Source organism: Triticum dicoccoides, chromosome 7A (assembly GCF_002162155.2).
Source record: "Triticum dicoccoides isolate Atlit2015 ecotype Zavitan chromosome 7A, WEW_v2.0, whole genome shotgun sequence".
Classification (NCBI taxonomy): domain Eukaryota; kingdom Viridiplantae; phylum Streptophyta; class Magnoliopsida; order Poales; family Poaceae; genus Triticum; species Triticum dicoccoides.
The window spans coordinates 730509572-730519847 of record NC_041392.1 but is presented as its reverse complement, the minus strand read 5'-3'; positions in this window follow the sequence as shown (position 1 = coordinate 730519847).

The following is a 10276-nucleotide window of genomic DNA, read 5'->3' as shown; positions in this document are numbered from 1 at the left end:
TGCCATCACAGTTCCAGTGCTTCATTACAGCACCGAGAGTTGATTTTTGTTTTTCTTCCCCTTGTTCTTCCCCTTCATCACTTGGTTCAATAACAAACAAACTTCGCCTTCAATGTAAGAGTTGGCATGTCAATTAGGGAGCACAAGTATAGTACTAAGCTTAATTTTCTAATGAAAGTGGCAAAATACAGGCCAGCAGTTATGAAATACCCTTATCTTACCTCAATGGGATATTACGGTGCACATACAGATTGGAAGTCTTGTCTCCATTTGTGCAGTTCACTAAAATCAAGCAACATTATCGTACAAGTAGCACAACATATGAATGCACACTGCAGAATCATGTGAAAGAAGGCTAGTACTAACCTCTCATGATGCGGAATTCAAACAACTCACAAGAAGCAGATCTGAACCAAATTTGCCTTAACGGATAGGAAGTAAGATCTCCTCTTGTGCAGTTCTACTAAGATCAAGCAATCAAGCAACATTGTCGGTGTGACATTTTGGTTGAACTGCACAAAACACTCTTAATACAAAAGTGTTTTGTGTAGTGCAACAAAAGGTCACAATGGAAACAAGGTGAAGCAGATAACCCTGTTTACACAGAGGTGCAAAGGAAACAATTAGTGGTCAATAACGATGGATGACACAGAAGCCAACAAAAAGAAGCATCTACCTTATCTAAATGGGAAAGAAAGCAAGACAATAGCATTTCTCAAACGGTGGCATTGATTAATATTAACATAGAGATTATATTAACAATAAAATTCGTTAAACATGTAATTTGCTTTTAACTGTGGCATTGCATCAATTTTGCAGCGGCATTATTAGAGGGTGTTTGCTTACAGGGACATTTTGGTGTAGGGACTAAAAAAACTCCGTGTCAGCCTGTGTTGGTCCCAGTTTTGTTATCAGACGCCTTTCCCTATGTGAGCGCAGCAAATCTAGTCCTGCTCAAACTCTACAGCCTTGTCCCTTCCTTTCCTTTTTGAACTAGTATGTTCGCCCCTTCCTTTCCTTTTTGAACCACGTCCTAGATTTATGCGATACAACTTTCCCCACTACTTTCCCCCATTCCTTTCCTCTTTGAACCACGTCGTAGATTAATGCTATACAACTTTCCCCCTTCATTTCCTCTTTGAACCACGTCCGAGATTCATGCTATATACAACTTTTCCCACTCCTTTCCTCTTTGAACCACGTCCTAGATTCATGGTATACATGCAGCTAGAGCAATGCATGTGGAGTAAGTAAATTATACCTTAAGATTCTTGGGGCGTGGTTCGGCGGGCGTCGGGACGGCGGCGAAGAAGAAGGGGTCGGAGGCCCTCCCGCGCCGCCGCTGGGTGGAAAGTGAACAGCTGCGCCGGTAGTCCCTCGCCGACGGCGACAACGTTAAGCCTCCTTCCCTTCCCGACGGACGGATCCTGCCGGCTCTTTGAGAAGCAGTGAGGGGAGAGAGAGGCCAACGAAGTCTTGTTTAGATCTGGAGAGGGCGAGAGAGTGTGAAGAGAGCAACTACAAGTGCTGAGGCTCCAGCAGGAGACGGCGAGAGAGTGTGAAGAGAGCAACTGTAAGCGCTGAGGCTCCAGCGTGTATATATACTGGAGAGAGAGTGTGAAGCGTGCAAACCCTAGAAAACATTTTGACCAGTCAAAGAATCCTCCTGGCACAAATTATGCTCAAGTGTAGTTATCGAACCCGAGACCTCAAGTTTGATGAGCGAACAGGCTAACCAGCTACACAACCCTCCCATTATGTTCAACGAGAGGGAAATAACCTTTTATACATTCCTGAATCCTTATTATAACATGCACACAAATTTTGGGCACTTGTATTCGACTTAAGTCAGTGTGCCACCATATCTCGTCTACTTACTACTCCCTCCATCTAGGTGTAATAAGTCATGTTAGAAGGTGCAACGGGACCAAGGTGTGTGCGTGTGCATGCGTGCGCGCGTGTGTGTGTGTGTGCGTGTGCGTGTGTGTTTAACACCATATGTGTGTTAGAGAGAGCGACAGATCGACCTACTCCTACAGAGAGATGTTGTGTAGTGTACGATTTTAGCCGCGACAGTCGGTGCATCCTCTCGTTTCCGGGCGTGTCTGGTAGGGACATGCGGACAGCTGTCACGGCCGCTCCTAACCAGCATGGCCGACCCAAAGCCCCTCCATCTCCCGCGCGGGCTTCCCACCCGAAACGGTCAGCGCCGCTCCAAAGAATCGGTGCCGCATTCATGCCCGGGCAGAGCGGACACGACCTCTCACTGGCGCAAGAGTGATGGTTGCTTCGTCCGTCCAACTTACTTATGTGATTTGACGGCTCATTGGTCTTTATTACTGAGGTCATAGGACTGCTGGATGTCCCACGCTTTCGACGAAAGGTGGTATACCTACTAGATTGCAATTTTCTCCATTCTTACAGCAGAGGCGTGCAAGAGCAGTGAAAACACGCAGGCTCAATGATCCGCATGTGGTTCATGGTGAAATCTCTACAAAGACTTATATTTAGGAACAGAGGAAGTACTAGTATAGTATGTACTGTAATTTATCAGCGAGATAAATTTGTACAATGCAATGAAGCTTCCAGCTTCTGTTACATGTATCTTGCATCCAAGGATGCCCGTTGCCACATTTCATCAAATACAAAGGAGACTAACATGCATGCTATTGCATCTCAATGATTGACAGATCATAGCAAATATGTACTCCCTCAGTTCCAAAATAAGTTTCTCAACTTTGTGCAAACTTTGGTACAAAGTTGTACTACTACTAAAGTTGACACTTATTTTGGAACAGAGGCAGCTAAAGAAAAAAATGATCCATGCAGTCCCTAGCCCTTGAACCGTGAACCCTGACCAGGCTTCAATTTGCTGGCAACGTTCGAGCTTCCTAGTAAATGAAGTTTGCAACCTTTTGACCATCGGATCATTTTGAGCAGTTTCACCAAAATCGAGATGAGCATCCCTGTGGCAAAGAGATTGAACAAGCGTGATTAGAATAAGATTACTGGGACTAGTTGATGAGACATAAACTCATCACAAATACAGTACATAGAAGCCAGTAGAGGTATGTGCGGGGCAAAGAAGTAGAGAAATATCCACAGGGAGTGATGTGGGCAGCTGGAGCAGTGGTGCAAGCCGGCTATAAAGGGAGTTGTACCTGAGGGACGTAGCTCAACCTTGAGGAGGGCGGCGGGAGGCGGCAACTGCCCACGTCGCGGAAGTGAGCAAGGGACGAAGGCAACCTCACCGGCTTTGTGAGAGAGAATGGCGGGGACCCCTGATCAGGACGTGCCGACAGTGGTTTTTCGCAGTCGGCGACGGCCACCGCATCTACACTAAGCACCCACCCCTTCCCCAAGTGGACGTGATCCGCCGGGATGTTAGACATGTGGCCACAGTCATTTTGTGCGAGAGAGTGTGAAGAGAGCAACCCCAGCAAGCAACAGTGTAGGCTGGCCCGTCCTGACTATGTATATAGTGGAGCGGTTTCCTTTTCTCTCCATATGAACCTATCATATTGCGCACGTGCCACTGAAGAAAAAAAATGTTTATTTATATATGACACGGCGCCTACTACTCGTTCTCCTATAACCTTGCGCTTGGCATCTCCAAGATATTAACCTTGCGATTGGCTCTTTGCCTCTTCAGGAAGTCGAGCAATAATGGTAGTGCAGTATATATCGTTCTGGCTATATGAGACCGAACGAATTGCTGCACGTACACCACGTGGGCGAGGGTCGAGGGGCGAGGGAGAGTGCTACATACGGAGCAAAATGAGTGAATCTACACTCTAAAATACGTCTATATACATCAGTGTTTGGAGTATGTACTAGTAATTCATATTGAAATCTACTAAAGGACATATATATTCCAAACAATATGATAGTATAATCTCTATAACCAAGGTAGTAGGGACGAGGAGTAAACGGAGGGAGTAGTAAAATTTTATCCTCGGGTTGCAAGCCACCCCGCGCGTGGGCGAGGGAGCGGGCGTAAGGCGTGGTAAGCAAGCTTCACCTCATCCTGCGAGCCACCGCGCTCGTGGGCGGGGGAGACGACGTACTAAGCAAGCTTCTCCTCGTTCTGCGAGTTGACGGGACACATCAAAAGTACTCTAGTGTATAGAGCCTTGCCTCTAAGGTACGCCCCACATGGTCTGCCTCTTTTTTTAACATAACACGTCAAGTCGCAATTTGTTTGTTCACCCGTGGTAGACGATGCTCCCTCCACCAAGTGGACAACCAGTACACGTGCCAAATTACCACATGGGCTGCCTTTTTCATACAGAAATGAGCTCCACCGTGTACCCGTGCGGGTGTGGTTGGGAAAGAGACGGGAGTACGTGTGCCGTTCATGTACCTCTTCTCTTCGTGCACGCCCCCCACCTACGTGGGGTGTGTGTGAGAGATACAAACCGCGTTCGTGAGTGTTTTTTTGTTTTGGGGTGGGGGGTGGGGTGGGGGTTGATTTTGTGAATTATTTGTGGGAATATGTGTCGATTACATCTCAAACAAAATTTTGCATGCAATGTGTGTGAAATGGAGGCCTATCCATATCATACATAGAGGGTCAGGCAATCAACGAGAAGAGAGGGATGGGTCATAGCTATCGATAGCGTCAAAGAGAGGATCAAGTGGGTGGGTGCAAGATCGATGAAGAGAGCCATCGAAATTGTTTGTGTGTACAAGTCAAAGATATAAGGAGACTAGCCTACCGGAACGTTAGAGGGCACACGTCAAGTTTGTGTGTGGCAGGGAGACATGACTAGAGCGCTCGATGTATCAGTGTGTGTGGGGGGAGAGGGTGGTGGGAGGGGTAGGAAGAGGCCTAACTATAGAGGTAGAACGACTCGTATATGTGTTGAGAAGGAGAGACCCAGCTATGTCTTGAGGGAGATAGGTCGACATCCATACATAACTGAAGGACGGGAAATATGATGGGACAGAGAGAGAGAGAGAGGAGGGAGAGAGGGAGGGAGAGGGAGGGAGAGGGGTAGAGTGCTGGATGCGTGATGGAGTTGCTTCTCGAAGATGGTGGGAGAGGCCTACTAGACAAACTGAGGGTGGAACTGCAATGTTATCAATAAGAGTGGGGATCTGTTTCTGTGTGTCCCTTTGCGTGATAGATCTATCGGGACGCATCCATGGATGATGAAGGGGAACCATGTGTTTGGTAAGCAAACCTAACTAGATCGGTAGATCAATTGTTGTTTGTCGGAGGAAGGGAGAGACACAACTAATGAGGTAGATCGATTGACGTGTGGGTAAAAACGAGTTATAAGGACCTAGCTAGCTATATGTATAGCGAGAGATCGGTCGGTGTACGTCCATTTGTTAGAGGCAAATAAGGCCCAGCGAGACGGATAGACAGAGAGAATGGAGCTAGGAGGTGGTGCAGGAGGCCCAACTACTAGCTATATAGGGGGAGGAGTGTGCGGTTGTGAGAGCGATGAAAAGAGGGGTGAGAGTTTACATGTGTGTCTGGCCGTATGAGAGACACGAGGCAAGGACACATAAAGGAGGAGATTGAAGGTGTGTTTGTATGTTGTAGGTAGGCACCGCTGGAGAGGTTTATCAATCGGTGTGTGTCGGAAAAGAGTTGCGGAGACTCTAGGAGAACGACCTAAAGAAAGAAATGAATGTGCCAGGTGGATAGAATGCCGAGGGAGGGAGAGGGCGAGGAGGGCATGTGCATGCACGAGAGAAAGTTAGTGGTAGCTACAAAGGTTAGAGGATTGTGTGGGTGTAAGAGACTAACAAAGATCATAATTTGATATGAAAGCGGATTCATATATTTGAATAGGAGATCATAGTGTTTTAAACATTGCATGCATGAATATAGCAGTGATACACGTGCTATGCACATGTTATACCATAATGTGATAATGCATGGCGTTTGCAACTCACAGCTAAATGCAGAACAATCTAAACCATACTATACATCAAACAATCTCACATTTTATTTGAATTTGTGATAATGTGTGGCATTCGCAGCTTACAACTAAATATCAAACAATATAAACAATACTATATATCGAACATTCTCACATTTTATTTGAATTTGTGGTAATGTGTGGTGTTTGCAACTCACATCTAAATACTTGTAGGTGTAGGGGTGGGGCACCATACATAATGTGATAAACACATTATACATATGAGACATGGTTTAGAATATGAAGATCTAGCTAGAGCTAGAAATGTAATGTGATTTGAAATCAAAATGAAGTGGATTCAAAAAATCTAGTTGGAGTTCATATAGGAGTACACATAGTTCATATGTAACTCGAGACTAATCATGTGGTGTGCTGTGAAGATAATACACAAACGATGGTTTAACTTGACAATAATGATGATTGTAGATCTTATTAAAACAGAGAAACGAATTCAAATGCTTTGACTTCACAACAATCATTACTGTAGATCTTATTCAAATAGAGAAACGAATTCAAATTTAGTTCATATTGAAGCAGTAGTATATACGTTTGGAATGCACTAAAACATTCATTTGAGTAGTAGGTTGCATCCATTATACACGTAGCGAAATATTTTAATTGAACATAACATGAATTCAAAGTTTTGAATGACGTTTGTAGGGCGCATTGATTTGGGACAGTACACATTAGGCTTGTCCGGAAATTTCAACCCGCGCCTTGTTAGCCCAAAATATTTAAGATATATCTTTGTCTTGTTGTGCTCCGACAACTCCCTCCATCTCAACCCGCGCCTTGCTATTCCGAAATTACAACGCGCGCGAAAACTCCCACCTCCTGTGAAATCCAGACACGCGAAATGCCCGTGGTACCCCTGAACCGAAAGAACCGCCTCAAATCGGTGGGGGTACTTTCGTAACTTACCCCACATTTCGGACAAGTGCGTCTCTAAGCCATGGTTCCCCACTGCCATCCCATCCGCCCACCCATTCGTACACCGAGGCCACGAAAACCCGTGACGAAACTCCACACCCTGCTCCGTCCGCCACCCATCCGGAGCCTCTTCCACGACGACGTCGTCCACAGCAACACCTCGAAAGTCCCTCATCCACCGTACCGGATGAGGATCCGTCGTCGATCTCATCGTCCCGCTGGTTCAGCCACCCCATCCTCCACCTCCAAGGAGCTGCCCCGACGTTCCCCTAGTCTTTCGCGCCACCTCCATTCCCACACCGCCGTCTTCACCTGCACCACCGGAACAGCATCATCATCACCGTTTCCTCGGATGAAGCTGCGGCCTAATCGGCGCCACCAACAAGGTTGTACACTAATCGCCGCATTTTCTTATTGATTCGATCTCACGGTGCTGTCGGCGCTCGGTCCCGAGCCGACACGGCGCGGCTCCATCCACGGCGGCATCGCCGGCCACTTCCTCCATGGCGTCGCTCCCTCGGCGGCGACGTCCACATCAGTAGGACCTGCTGCTGCTTTAGCTTTCGCTCGCGCTGCTGCTCTGCTCTTGCCCTCGGTCCCCTGCCTGGTCTGCTCTTGCTATTTCTCTTGCTCGCGCTGCTGCTCTCGCTCTTGCTCTTGCTTGTGATGCTGCTCCGATTTAGCTACACTTCAGTTGACTGAATCGACTTTTGGGTCAGTCGATTTTCAGGTGGTGGGGGCTCGCAGGGGTGAAGGAAGAACCAGCCGCAGCGGGGAGGGGGCTCGCCGGAGAGATACCCCACTATCTATCTTAGGGTTCAGGATGGGGCGGTGGTCGCCGGCGATGGCGGGGCGTTGGCGGGGCGGTGGCGTGGGGATCGCCGGAGAAAAAGCTCGGCACAGGGTGGCCTAGAGGGATGGCTGGGGCGGCGGCGGATCGACGGTGGGGAGTGTTTTCGGGGCGGGCGGGGCGGCGCACCGCCGGCCGCGGGCGGCGGGGGGCTGCTGTTTGGCTGACTCAGGGGGGTGGAGGTTGAAGATGAACCGCAGGCCCTTGATTTCGTATCCAACGGCTGCAAAATCGACTGACCAAAGATGAAAAAGTTAGTCGACCGACGTGTAGCCTCACCTTGCTAGTGCGTTCAGTTTCGACAGCAAAATTCAGTTTCGACAGTTAAGTTCAGTTTCGACAGTTAAGTTCAGTTTCGACAGTTAAGTTCAATTTCGACAGTTAAGTTCAAAGATGAGCGGCTGATGTATTTTACATCTAGCACTTGTGGTTATGTATTTTACGTCATGTATTGGAGATGCTATTAGAATTCCACTCAGGTTATCATTCTTCGTTGTCTCTCTTGTCCTGCTTCAGCCTTGGCATCGTACAACTCACCGGAGCTGCTCCAATGACGAAACCCTCCATCACAGCGGAGCAGTACCTCGGGCTCCATCTCCAGACGCCTAAGATCTTCTTCCCCTCCTCAGACAGCCAAGTCAGCCGGAGCATCCTCACCAGCCAACCCAATCACGCTGAGATCGACATGGCTTCGCCAAAGAGGTTCTACACTTATTGCATCTCTTTTTTACTCTACATGTTATATATATTGTCCACAGAGCACACGGATTTGTTCCTTTAGTGTCTCCTTGAAAGAAAAAATGTAGGAATTTTCATTTTCACTTGTCCTCCTTTTCAAATTCCTATTCATGAAGCACAAGACTAAGAGATAGTAGCATAATAGCATTATAACCGTACATTTTCTTGTGGTTTGACTTAATGTCACCATGCTTCTTTGCATCCCGTGATCTTCCAATTGTTGTGAATCAAACACCCAGATTGGCAGAAATCCTATGTTTGTAAATTCTCTGTTTTGCACATGCATTCCTATCATATTCCTATCTATTTCCTATCCCTCCATTGTTGGAATCCTCCAATTCAAACGAGTCCTTACAGAATTACTTCTCTTACAGATAGTTGTCAAAGAAAAACTTGCATGGTTTGTCCCGCTCCTGCTGCGCCATCATCCACCCCAGCTCAGCTGCTCCAACGACAGAAGGGTCCAGCACAGCAGGGATCCGGCCTCCAGACTGTCTTTCGCTGCCTTAGATCTTCTTCCCCGCCGCTGGCAGCCATGAAAACTGCACTACCATCATCAACCGAGCAAATGACCTTGAGGACAACACGGGTCCGCAAGAGAGGTCTCACTCTTTCGTGTCTGCTTATGTTATGCATCGCTTAATATTACATGCTACTTTATCATCCTGTTCACCGATTAGACTCTGAGTCAGCTCCAAACTAATGGTCAAACTTGAGTTTTTAAATGTTTGTGGGGTACATATCGGAGCCGCTATCAATAGTATCTATCTACTATCTGGTTAATCTCTGGTGTCTACTATGAGTTTCATGTTGGGTGGGAAACAAACAGTAAAGAAGCCATTATCTGTATTTTTTAACTGAAGCCATTATATGCCTGCTATTATTGGTTTTGGGTCTATCCACAGGTTGCTACCATCACTCTGGATTTCTGCATGCACTCCTTACATAATCTCACTATGTTTTATTCCTATGCATGACAGTTATTGTAAACAATGGAACTGAACATGTAGAGCAAAAGAGACGAGCCTTGCGTGGCAATAAAATTTCATGCAGACGTCGCTCCATGGTAGGCGCACACTGGTAGAAAAAGGGCCTGTTGTCCCGGTTCGTAAGGGCCTTTTGTCCCGGTTCTGGAACCGGGACTAACGGGTCGGTACTAATGCCTTGTCCCTTTAGTCCCGGTTCAATCCAGAACCGGGACAGATGGGCCTCCACGTGGCCTGTGCGCGGACCCCAGGAAGGAGACCCTTTGGTCCCGGTTGGTGGCACCAACCGGGACCAATAGGCATCCACGCGTTAGCATTTCTGTGGTTGGGGTTTTTGTTTTTTTTAAAGGGGGGGGGTTGGGGGTTTTGGGGGGTTAATTTAGGTGTTTCATATATTGTGTTAGCTAGCTATAATTAATAGAGAGAAGTGTCCTCTCTTATGTCCGTGCTTGGTCGACGCTACGTACTATACATACGTATAGAGAGGACTAGACACGCTGGCTAGCTAGTAAGCAAACGAAGGAAAGAGAAGATCGTCATGAACATATATGCATACAGAGAGAAGTGATATCGACCACCTCTCCTTCTCCGAGAGATTGGTCGAACAACAAGTTCTCGTATATCTATCTGACACTACTGGCTACATATATACAATAATTATCTCTTACAAATATAATCATACGGACTCAGGGTCCACATAGTATTCTCCGTCTTCAGGGATCACGTGGTCAAGAAAGAATGCCGCCAATTCCTCTTGAATTGCTCGCATGCGAGCTGGTGCTAGGAGTTCATCCCGCTTCTGAAACATCTAATTTAAAGAAGGGGGTCAATACATA